Source organism: Pan troglodytes, chromosome 13, assembly GCF_028858775.2.
Source record: "Pan troglodytes isolate AG18354 chromosome 13, NHGRI_mPanTro3-v2.0_pri, whole genome shotgun sequence".
NCBI lineage: Eukaryota > Metazoa > Chordata > Mammalia > Primates > Hominidae > Pan > Pan troglodytes.
In genome coordinates, this window is record NC_072411.2 from 99,242,339 (window position 1) to 99,255,127 (window position 12,789).

General features: G+C 38.9%; 1 protein-coding gene across 18 annotated transcripts in view; it reads right to left on the reverse strand.

The window, feature by feature from the left end:
* The window catches only part of ANKRD44 (ankyrin repeat domain 44), a 351,835-nt gene that overhangs the window by 282,745 nt on the left and 56,301 nt on the right, over positions 1 to 12,789 (reverse strand). For 3 of the 18 annotated variants that reach the window (XM_063791428.1, XM_054679185.2, XM_063791426.1), the window contains exon 2: positions 7,157 to 7,247. The exons of the other annotated variants lie outside the window; for them this stretch is intronic. The gene's annotated coding sequence lies outside the window, so the exon portion shown is untranslated. The remainder of the gene's footprint in view (positions 1 to 7,156; positions 7,248 to 12,789) is intronic. 18 annotated transcript variants of the gene reach the window in all.

The following is a 12,789-nucleotide window of genomic DNA, read 5'->3' on the forward strand; positions in this document are numbered from 1 at the left end:
AGTTCCTCCTCTGCTAATAAATAAGCCAAAAACCTTCAAACATAATAAAAATACTTGTACAATATTAATCTTAAAAATACATATTACTGTGCTTTTCTTCCCAAACCATTTTAAAAAATCTCCCTTTAGGTTTAATGTCTTGATTAATCTTTTATAAAATACTCTATATATAAAAACTTGCTAGGGTGCATTATAAGTAAAACTTTATCAGTAGATCCTTGTTAAACTTTATTACTTATTATTTCATCAATTTATTGAATGCCTTTTATGTGCCAGGAAATGCACTATTATTGAAAAATTCAATGAAAACAGGTCCTTCTTCATGACTAGTTTATTTTAGTAGCTGATTAAATAAATTTAATACCATTTACTAATTGATAAACAGTACAGAAAAGTTATAACAGATCTATGTAGCAAATATTTTATAATATAATGGTATTTTATAATATAATGGTACTTCATTTCAGTTTGATAATCACAGCAACTTGGACAATCTAGAAAAGCAAAATCAAATTTTAATTCTGGCCAAAGGAAAACCACGTTCAATATGCTTGATCCTAAGGCTCCCTACATTTCCAGTTATACCAGGTTTCTCAAAAGAGACAGGAGGAGCCAGACATCAAAGTCCATCTCCAGCCAACCTACAAACCACTTTCTTGCTAAAACATTTCTATCCCCAATTATAACCACAATGACTAGATTAAACTGGTATGGCCACTTCTCTAGGTTCACCTTAAAAAAAAGGCTCATCTTCTAACCTTACCAGGCTGTTCCCCCTATGGAATATTCTTAGGCAATGCTGGAATGGTCCCCGTCTTTCCAGATGAGACGAAAGTCAAGAATGGTTAACAGGACACTCTAGTCTAGGAGAGTTGGGACTTGACTCACCTATCAAGAGAGGCAAAGGACATGCTTTTATTTACCTGGGCCTCAACACTCAAGATGAGACCAGAAAGTCTCAGAGTCATCTCTCTACAGCCTAAAGGGGAGAAACAGGGGAATTAAGTCAGGAAAAGCTCAACTGTCAGACCTGTCAGTCCGCTAGGCTAACCACAACCAGATGTAAGGGCCACAAATAGGCACAAGTTCCTTTGCTTCCAGACCTGGATAAAGAGATCACATTTTGTGACTAGCAACTTAATCGCTTAGGAAAATTATGTTGCCCTGCCTAATTACAGCTCTGTTGGAACTCAGTTTCTAGAAAGTGTTGAGATTTCCTCCAATTTCACTGAGCAAGTGCTCTAATGATTGCAGTAGATACACAGAATAATATTAGAAAAGCTCTTTATTTAGAGGAGTTTCCATGAATCAAATCAAAACAAAACAAAGTCCAACATTTTGAAGCATTTACTATACACATATGGTGACTGCATATGTAATATGTTTCTAGTTCATACTGCTGAATGTCTTAAGAAGTCACTATTCCAGCCAACAGCAGGAAGAAAGACTTAAAAAAAATAAAATAAATAAAACCCTTAAAGATCCTAAGAAACAAGGAATCCAATGTCACAGGAATACAGCTTTAGGACAAAAAAAAAAAATGTCTTAAAGAGAAACTTGGGCCTGAACTCTACATTTTGTATGTGTTAACTGAATCCATGCTAATAAATTCAAGTTAGTTGGGCCTTCCTAAAACTAACATAATTAAAATATAACTGAAAACTCAGAAAACCTGCAGAGGACTATCTTAGTCCACTTGAGTTGCTATAACAAAATACCTTAGACTGGATATAAGGTTAACTTATAAACAACAGAGATTTATTGCTCACAGTTCTGGAGACTGGCGAGTCCAAGATCAAGGTGCCAGCAGATTTGATATCTGGTGAAGGCCTGTTCCTCACGGATGGCACCTTCTTGCTGTGCCCTCATGTGGCAGAGGGGGCAAACAAGCTCCCTTGGGCCTCTTTCATAAGGGCACAAATCCCATTCATGAGGCCTGAGCCTTCATGACCTAATCACTCCCAAAGGCTCCACCTCCTAACATGATCACACTGGGGATTAAGTTTCAACATACGAATTTTGGTGGGGACACAAACATTCAAACATTCAAACCATAGCAAGGAAGGACATAGGACATATGTGTGGGCTCCAATCAGGGGAGTTAAGAAATCGTATAGTATTATGAATAGACATTGAACTATTATTCTTCCACCCAGGAATGCAAACATAAGATGACATATGGATAAAAGTTAGCGAACACTCATCGCTGTCATCCAAAACAAAAGTATCAAAACCAAATACTCCTCACAACTGGGAGACCCATCTCAAAGCACAAAGAAATTCAACCCAACTTAGGTAGCTATAACTGGCAGAGGAAGCAGCTGCTACTAAAGTTTCAACTTTCTTAATAGCTCATGTCAGCAGCAACACAAAAGGTACAGTGATTTTTTAAATGCTTGGACAAGACTCTATTAAGCAACTACGTATAGTGTAATGGGAAAATTGAGTTAAATTTGTGCATCACAGAATACAATGGCAATAGAAGAAAGCCACTTCCCACCTTCTTATTAATTTAGCAAAGAAGAATGTGTCATCAGCCTCCAGACTGGTCAGTATATAAGCAGCAGGCAGTATTTTTTGTTTACCTTCCTGTCTTTCTGAATGATCACCCAAACATCCATTTACAGTGTTCCTAATATTATTTGCTAATATCATGTCTATTTATGGTCACCAACCACATGTTGGGATAGAATTGGTACAAAATACCATGTGTTTCATGTGTCAGAACTCATCTACCAGTTGAAACTGTTGCAGGGGAGATAGAAAAATGGAAGATGGGAAAAATCACAACATTTACAAAGACAGCTCAGCTTACGATTATTCACCTTCTACCCTATCAAATCTAACTAATGCCAGGCTGTGGTTTGACAATCTTTTAAAGAGAGCTGACTCTACATCTCAAGCAGTGATGCTAATTTTCTGTTTAGCTATGTATCTCCGTGTTCTAGCAAAATGACCTATCATATTCCATACATAGTAAAAGCATGTGTGTAAGTGGGTGACCCTGTGGGTAGCCAATTTTGAATTTAGAGTTGGCCCTCCATATGATGGGTTCTGCATCTGCCATTGGTTTAATTCAACCAGCCGCAAATCTAAAATATTTAGGGAAAAAAATAAAAAATAATAATACAATAATAAAGGCCGGGTGTGGTGGCTCATGCCTGTAAATCCAGCACTTTGGGAGGCCAAGGTGGGTCCGGATTTTGAGACCAACCTGGCCAACATGGTAAGACCCATCTCTACTAAAAATACAAAAATTAGCCAGGAATGGTGGTGCAGTCCTGTAATCCCAGCTCCTGGGGAGGCTGAGAGAGGAGAATCACTTGAACCCAGGAGGTGAAGATTGCAGTGAGCCGAGATTGTGCCACTGCACTCCAGCCTGGGCAACAGAGCAAGACTCCATCTCAATAATAATAATAATACAAATAAAAAGATATAGTATAACAACGGTTTACATAGCATTTACATTGTATTAGGTATTATAAGCAATCTAGAGATGATTTACAGTATATGGGAGAAAGTACATAGGTTATGTGCAAATACTACACCATTTTATGTCAGGGACTTGAGCATCCCTGGATTTGGATATCTACAATAGTCCTGGAACCAATCCCCCATGGATACCAAGGGACAGCAGTATACATACTCAACTTAGTTTAAGAAAACATATGAACATTCTGATTTACAAAGCAGATAAAATTGAGGGTACTCATTTACCTTACATAATAAAAAGGCCATTTGCTATAGTTTTTTCTCACCTAAAGGGGAAGGGAGAAACTTAACAGCAAAGCTGTTTGTAGGGTTATTTTTCCTAACAGTGGTACAAACTGCCTGTCCCACGGAATTACCATGAGGCCACATTCCTTATCTGTATGTATTACTCTATTACTCTAAAACCTCTCGCATTTAGGGAAAATTAGAAGGCCAGGAAAGTGAATCAAGACTGATCAAATAAAAGCTCAACCTAAATTCTTTCAGAAACATTCCAAAAACTAAGAAGGAAGAGAAATAAAATATATTCCCTAATACAGTTCTCAGCTATCATGTAAACCCTTTTACCAAATTGAGAGTAGAAAACAGAAAACAGGAAAAGGGAGGGGTGAATAAGCAGTTGAACTCTATCCCAGTGCTTCATCCCTAATGACCTGCTGTGTCCCCAAACCAGAAAATGACATCAGAGACATGAGCACAACATGGCCACATGAGTCCTGATGAAGACCAGGCTTTGAAGAATGAAATGTAAGGAAGACATGGGGTGACAGAGGAGAGTCCTCCTATAATCCCATGAATGACTGTGCCCTGCCTACCTAACTCCTAGATTTTTATTTTTATTTATTTTATTTATTTATTTAGACAGTGATCTCACTCTGTCACCCAGGCTGGAGTACAATGGCAGCAACATAGCTCACTGCAGCCTGGAATTCCTGGGCTCAAGCGATACTCCCGTCTCAGCCTCCCATGTAGCTAGGACTACAAGTATGTACCACTACATCTGGATTTTTTTTTTTTTTTTTTTTTTTTTTTTTAGAGATGGGGTTTCGCTGTGTTGCCCAGGCTGGTCTTGAACTCCTGACCTCAAGCAAATCATCCTGCCTCAGCCTCCCAAAGCACTGGGATTACAGGCATGAGCCACCTCACCCAGCCCCATAACCCCTGGATTCTTAAATCATTCTGCCCAGCCATCCCTACAATGGGACCTTGAATTCCCAGGTCCCTGATGCTGCCAACCATCTCACTTACACTCAACAGTCTTCCCAACCCCCTATGCAATCTTTTCCCATTGTAGCCACCTTACCCTGTGTTGCTGCTAGATTTATCTTCCTGACACACATTTTCTACACTTAAAACACCTACAGTCATTCCCCAGGATCAGTCACTACTCGGAGTGACGTTCATGCATTCCCTCATTTCATCCTCACTATAACACTATGAGGTACATACAATATTATTGTTCTTTCCATTTTAGAGATGAGGAAACTGAGGTACAGCATGGTTGGCAACTTACCCAAGATGACACAGCAAGGAAGCAGCAGAGCCAGAATTGGAACCCAGGTGACCCAACTTCAAGCCCAATACTCACACTCCCCATGTTCTAATGTCAACAAAATAAAATCCAAACACTCGAGCCTGGCAACCAGGTATCTCTGTATCTTTCCAGTCTCGTTTCTCTTTCTTCCCCTTTGTTCCTTCCTTACTATCTAGGGTGATGCTGTCCATGTGGTTAATATGGGTTGACTGAATGAATGTCCAGGCTAATGAACGAGCAGTCAGTTTTTATTTCATTCAAGCATGGTCCTTATTTGCAATGTCATAGAAAAAAATTGTTTCAGCTTCTGCTCAGGAAGTCTCATCTCTGAACATGACGCCAGGCAGCAAAGAGATCGCACGAGAACTTATTAGGTTAATTATTCATCTGCTCACTGTCAGTAAGGGCTTCCAAGCAAGGCAGCGCTAACAGATCTGCATCCCAGATGTGTAACAAGTCACATTGGGTGGGGTAGCTGGGCATAGGTTGCTGAAATATGGCTTCCCAGTCCAGGAAACAGATTCCTTACAATGTACCCTTTTGTTCCCTGAAAGAAAATTTAGCAACCCTGTCATAGGGAAATCACATCGACAGAAGTCCTGGGTACTTAGAGAGCAAAACCAATTCTTCTATATAAATTAGGCTTTGTCCAGTGGCAAGAAGTGGGATAAAATCAAAACCCAAACTTAATTTGTATCGTGCATGAGAGGACACAAATCATTTACACAAAACTTCTCACATAATTCCCATAGCAATGGACTGAGGCCATATTATTCCCATTTGGCTGATGAGGAAACTGAGGTTTAAAGATGATGGGAACACCCAAAACCACACAATGGAGGCAAGACAAGAACCCAAGGCTCTCTCCAAATCAGGCCCAAGGGTCCCAGCTGTGAAGAGTGGTCACTTTCTACAGTCTCTTCCCCACACATACAGACTCTGTCATGATAGAGGAAAGTTCTGCTCAGTTCAGACCAAGAGTCCAAACTAGGCTGGCTGAGGAATGGAGGAGCCCAAGGTGAAGCGGGAAATGGCTGGGGACAGGGCTCCCCGTTGGACTTAAAGACACTCACTCCAACAAGTGTGTGCAGCAACTAATCACTAGGGACACGGCCTCCCTCCTCATCATTCCCCTTCCCACCTCCACCCTCCACCCCAAAAAACTACCCAAGCAGCACAGAAGCAGAGAAAAAGAAAGTAGCCATATCCACACTTGTCCCTCCTGGCTGCCTGCCTGCTGCTGCTGCAGGGACAGAGTGCAAAACGCAATTATCTTTAACCTGGTTCACTTTATGTGTCAAATTGGAGAGGGGTTCTGGATAAGATTAAATTTAAATGAATGAACTTTGGGTGAAACAGGTTGCCCTTTATAAGGTCGGTGAGACTCATCCAATCAGTTAAAGGCCTGAATAGAAAAAAAAAGACTGGCCATCCCAAGCAAGACGGACTTCTCCAGCAGACTGCCTTGGGAGTGGAACAGCATCATCAGCTCTCTGGGGACTAGAGCCTGCTGGCCCACACTACAGATTTGAGATTTCCTAGCCTCCATGATCATGTGAGCCAGTTCCTTACAATTAAAAAAATTATATATATATATTCCTTATAGTTCCTCCGTGATCATGTAAGTTGATTCCTTATAAATATATACTTATATATATTATACATATATGTATATGTGTGTGTATGTGTATATATATATATCTATATAGAAAGAGAGAGATTGAGAGAGAGAGGAGAAAGACATAGAGACATAGATATAGCTCCTATTGGTTCTGTATCTGTGGAGAACTCTGTCTAATGCAGGGACCAACTTGCTATGGAGGACTGCTGTGGGAACTAATCCTTGCTGCAAACATAGGAGGCTCTCTGGGGAGACGAGGGGGAGGAAGTCAAAGCAGGGGTAGCATGCGGTGTCCATGTGGCAGGAGATACTGAAGTATATGTAGTTCAGGAAGTGGTGATGGTGGGGGTGCTGGAATTGAGTAAAAGTTTTGTTTAGGGAGAACTAATAGTTTTAGCTATGCATGAAGAAAGGCTCTTGAAAATTCTGTAATATATAAGAAAAGTGTGGTATACAGCTGATCTTGGTTATGAAAATCCCACTAGCTGGCCGAGTGAGGTGGCTCATACCTGTAATCCCACACTTTGAAGGCTGAGATGGGAAGATGGCTTGAGGCCAGGAGTTTGTGACCAGCCTGGGAAACACAGTGAGACCCCATCTCTACAAAAAAAATACAGTAATTAGCTGAGCATGGTGGTGCGCACCTGAAGACCCAACTACTTGGGAGGCTGAGGCTGGAGGATCGCTTGAGCCCAGGAATTCCAGGCCAGAGCAAGCTATGATTGTGCCACTGCACTCCAGCCTGGGCAACAGAGTGAGACCTTGTCTCAAAAAATGTACAGAAATAAAAAAAGAAATTTTTAAAAGAAAATCCCACTAGAAAACACATTTGACAAGTAATTTTTATCAAGTCACTAAACCTTCTTGAAATAGGGCAAGATCGGTATTATCAAAGAGGAAGAGCTTCCCAGTTTTGCTCTACATGTGGGAGAATGTGGTGGCCTCCAACATACTTTTATTCAAACAGTACACTGGGAAGCAAAAAGTTTTTGTAACACAGACAAGAAAATACACAACATCTTATTTATTTTAGAGATGTAATTTCAGCAAACACACTCAATAAAACACATAATCTCCTCATCAGCTGCACTAAAGTTTATTTTTAAACAGAAATTCAAAATATTTAAGCCATAATCCTATCACAGCTGCAGGAGGATCCTCAATGTAGAGTTATAGGTTTACATTCACTCTCACCAAAATGTCTTTCATTACAGCATTTATTTTGAGAATATTTATCATGTTGATAATTAAAGCAAAAAAGTCCATCTACATTTTACTTTCATTATCAAAGTAGTTTTCAAAGAAGCGTCTAGGTTTAAAATATATAAGACAGTTATTAAGATTAAAATTTAAAAGCATGTAATGAAAATCTTAACATGGAAAGTGAAAGGCTAATAGAAGAGTGCTGACTTATTCCAGAAATCATAATCTACTCATGAAATTCTTTGTGGTGGCATAATTTTAAAATTGCATTAGACAATGACAGTCTTATCAGGCAGGGTGTTTTCAACTGCAAATAACAGAATAGCCAACTAAAATTTGCTTAAGCAATTTGGACATTTGATTTATCTCTCTTAACAAAATCTCTAGAGGTAGGTGGTCCTAGGCTCAGTAGGTCAGTGACCAGGTAGTTCAGTGGCTTGGTGATGTCATCGTAGGTCCAGGCTCTGACCATCTTCTTGCTCTGCCAGCCTTGGTTGTTGGCAGCCATCTCCTTGTGATTGCAAGATAGCTGCAGTAACAACACATCATCACACAAGGATGTCCAAAGCAGGAAAGCTGGGGCCAGGGAGAGGTAATGGGTACATATCTCCCTGCACCTGTTTCTTATAAGGGAGGAATATCTTTCCCAGAAGACCCCAGTTGACTTCCATGAAGTCTCATAGACCAGAACAAAGGCACATGCTCACTTCCAACCAACTCGTGGCAAATGGGAATAGGACTGCCACTAGCAGAGAAGCCTTCATTCATTCATCCCCTGAGGCTGGCCACACCGCAGCTGAATGCCTGAATAAAACTGTGGTCTGTTAGCAAGGAAGAAAGTGTGATGGGCAGTTAAGAGTGCCTCCCAAATGTAGGTGAGGAATAATAGTTTATATTGTTGAGCACATCTAGTACCAGGCACCTTACTATACACCTTATGTGCATTCTCTCATTTAATTCTCACTAGCTAGAGGCCATTATTATCTCTATTTCTCAGATGAGGAAACTGAGGCACAGAGTAGTGATACAGTTTCTCCAAGGTCTACACCCAGATAAGTGGTAGAAATAGGATTTAAATCCAGACAGTCTGACCCCAGAGCCAGCTAAGAATTTACGTGGGTAACTGCAAAAATGTAGAAGCAGAAAAGACAGGTGAAAAAGGCTACAGAATTCATTTTGGGTGGTAAGTTAGTTAAAGGATGGTAAGTTAGTTAAAGGAGAAGAGTTGTAAAGCCCTTCAAATTTCAGATGAAACACATCTCTCTTCACCCATCTTCACTGCATTATGCTAAGAAGAAAAACTCTTGTTAACAAGCTTTATACTTTTTCTTTTAAAATTTATTTTATTTATTACCAATATATTTTTAAATGTTTTTTAAATTCACATATATTGCTAAAACCATAACAAAGATGTTTATTTCTTGATAGGTCTTTTATATATTTTATTATAATACACATATTTACATTTTACTATGCTTTTTTCCAACCTTTTTATTGGTTTACACTGTCTTTCCGAATATGTTTCTGAGTAGCTTAAAAACATTCCATATTTTATTTGTCTGTTGTTGTCTATCCAAATTCTTTCTCATTTATCATCATCAGAAATAACAGCACAATAAATATCTTTGTTCTTACAGCTTTTTTTTCCTTTAGAATAAATTCCAGGGAGTGGGTTACTAGGTCAAAGAGTCTGGACAATTGTGTGACTTCTTACATCCACTGCTAATGTGTTCTCCAAAAGAACTGAACTAATTAACATTGCTGCCAGAAATGTAAGAATATACTCGTTTTCTGATATCACATCAGCTTTGTTTTATTTATATTTATATTAGTTTAATAGCCATAAAATGGTTTCTCATTATTTTCTTCCTTCCATTTCTTTGATTTGGAGTGGAGTGTTTTTCTATAGGCATGCTTGCAAGTATTTCCTCCTGTGAAAAATCTGTTCTTACTCTTTGCCCATTAATCTTTCTGGATCTTGGTGCTGTTGTGATTCACATATTTCAAAACAAAGTTGGCTTAATTTTATTTCTGCAAACTGAATGCAGACTGAATGACTGGTTCGTCTAGACTTACACTTGGGCGGACCCAAATTCCAGCTTGTTTCTTCAACCTCCTAAATTTCAACAACTGAGGCATAAATGTCAATCTTAGCTATAAAAATATGAAAACGAAGGTTTCCACTACTTAGTTTTTTTCTTCAAAAGACATACTAGGGCTGCTATATTTGAAAATTCTAAGAGTAATATTAACGTTTATGCATCAGTCCTTGTTTTCATAAGCAACTACACTCTCTAAATGAAGAATTATTCTTTCAGTATGGGAATAATAGCCATGATAAAATATCTTTTGTGTCTTTATCCTAAAATTGCTAAGTACAAAATCAGAGGGGGAATAAAGCAGTATCTTCAGATTTTGTTTTGCTTAAATAGGAAAAAAACTCCTTAAAATAACACATACACTAAAACTATTTAATCTTTCAGCAAAAAAAAGAACAGGCATTGGTATACAAACACTTTTGGACTCCACCACTCTGCCTGTTATCTATTTCTGTTACCTAAATATTTTTTCCCAAACCAGAATCCCTAAGAGAAACTTAAAATACAGATTCCTGCTCCCCACTACCCGCCCCGCCCCGCCAAAGGTCTAACAAATCAAAATCCTTAGGGTTGCATCCTGAATATATATATATATATGTAATTTTTTTTTTTTTTTTTTAGACGGAGTCGGAGTCTCTGTCGCCCAGGCTGGAGCACAGTAGCGCGATCTCGGCTCACTGCAAGCTCCGCCTCCCGGGTTCACGCCATTCTCCTGCCTCAGCCTCCCGAATAGCTGGGACTACAGGCGCCCACCACCAAGCCCGGCTAATTTTTTGCATTTTTAGTAGAGACGGGGTTTCACCGTGTATAACCAGGATAGTCTTGATCTCCTGACCTCATGATCCGCCCACCTCAGCCTGTCTCAAGCCAGGCATAAGCCACTATATTTTTTAAATATTCCCCAAGTGTTCAAATATTTTAGCTGCAAAATTCTCTTTTTAAACTAAATCTTTATAAGAACCATAAGACTAATATTTATATTGATTTTTAAATGCTGCTAGGCAAAAGACCTGTATTTACTCTTGCAGTGCTTTGAAAAGAGTTTCTGAAAGATAATTTACACCCTTAATTAATCCTTTACCTAAAAAAGAGTAGAGGCCAGAAACAAATATTTTTGACTTTTTATAGTACCTGACTGCTTTAAAAGCTCTTTGTAAGCTGACTGTAGGCACAGATCACGTGGCATCCACTATCAATACTCATAAGTCTAATTTATCCTCAGGATGTTCCCTGAAGTATTCAGGAATTCTTAGTCCTATTACAAAGATTTTGTTGCTGTGATAGTGGTTTTGTTTGTTTATTCAGAAAAATAAAAGTCAAAAAAACAGCTCCTGTATAACGATGGTACAACCATGAGTAATTTTATTTTTTCAAGCTTTTCTTTAACGTCTTGAGGAAATGATTTTTATACTTCAGGGAAAATTAAAAGGGGGTCATTAAAAAACCTGGTGGCATTCCCAATTTATCTACTGATGGCTTTTGAATTCTTCTCACTGTCAGTTAGGAGACTGACATTATCTCAGTTATTAAGATTATTAGAATCTTATTCTAGGATATCAATAAACATAGTGGATAGTTTATTAATGTATTCAATAATGTCAATGTCCACATTATCCTACTGCTATATATTATCTACACACACACACACACACGTACATATTCCACATACGTCAATAAAAATAGTAGGTGGTTTAATAATGTCTTCAATAATGTTGATTTCTGCATTATTCTACTAATATGAATTATGCTATATATATTTATTGCATATATATGTAGAATATACATATAAAAAGAAACCTGTAAGAACTTGAGACCAGAAAGATATTAATGTAGACATCTCCATATGTCAATTCTTTCCTAACTCTCCAAGATATTCCCATGTAGGTGTTTAAATCACAGAAAAGTACTTCTGCTGGAATCTCACCTAAGTAAAGAGAAAGCTCTGCAGTTAGTTTTGTCTTCTTTCTGTGGCCCAGAAAAACAAAGTCATACTATGTGAAGTGGGCTATGAGGAGATACAGACAGGCAACTCTATGTGGGCTGCAAGTGAAAGAGTTAACTATTTACAAGCTCACTGATGCCTCCAACACTGGCTAAATCTCATTATTCTGCCTTATTCCAGAAACACACTCATAATCCGCACAGGGTTCTTGAAAGATTACACTAATGTTTCTTAGCCCAGCCACCCACAATGGGAGTATTCTGTACACAATTCTGTAATACACAAGCAGTGAATCTTCTGGCCTCACGTAACTAAAACAAGAAAAATACTCAATAACTCAACATGGTATCATGCTAAACTTCCAACTCCAAGACCAGGCACGGTGGCTCACACCTATAATCCCAGCACTTTGGGAGGCCAAGGCGGGCAGATCACCTGAGGTCAGGAGTTTGAGACCAGCCTGACCAACATGGCGAAACCCTATCTCTACTAAAAATACAAAAATTAGCCGGGCATGGCGGTGGGTGCCTGTAATCCCAGCTGCTCGGGAGACTGAGGCAGGAGAACCTGGGAGGCGGAGGCTGCAGTGAGCTGAGAAAGCGCCACTACACTCCAGCCTGAGCAATAGAGCAAGGCTCCATCTTAAAAAAATACAAAAACAAAAAAACTTCCAACTCCAGCCTGTAATTGGCCAGAAATGTCAGTACTTTCTGAACTATCCTACCAAAGTGTCCTAACAGCGGAGGAGCATCTCTTAAATACAAAATTAATTACTCTCCCTTATGGTTATCTTTAAAATTCTTGCAAATGTTCTACCTTAGTGTGTGTGTATATGTGTATAGACACACATACATACATACACACACACACACACACATATATATATATTGCTTTAATA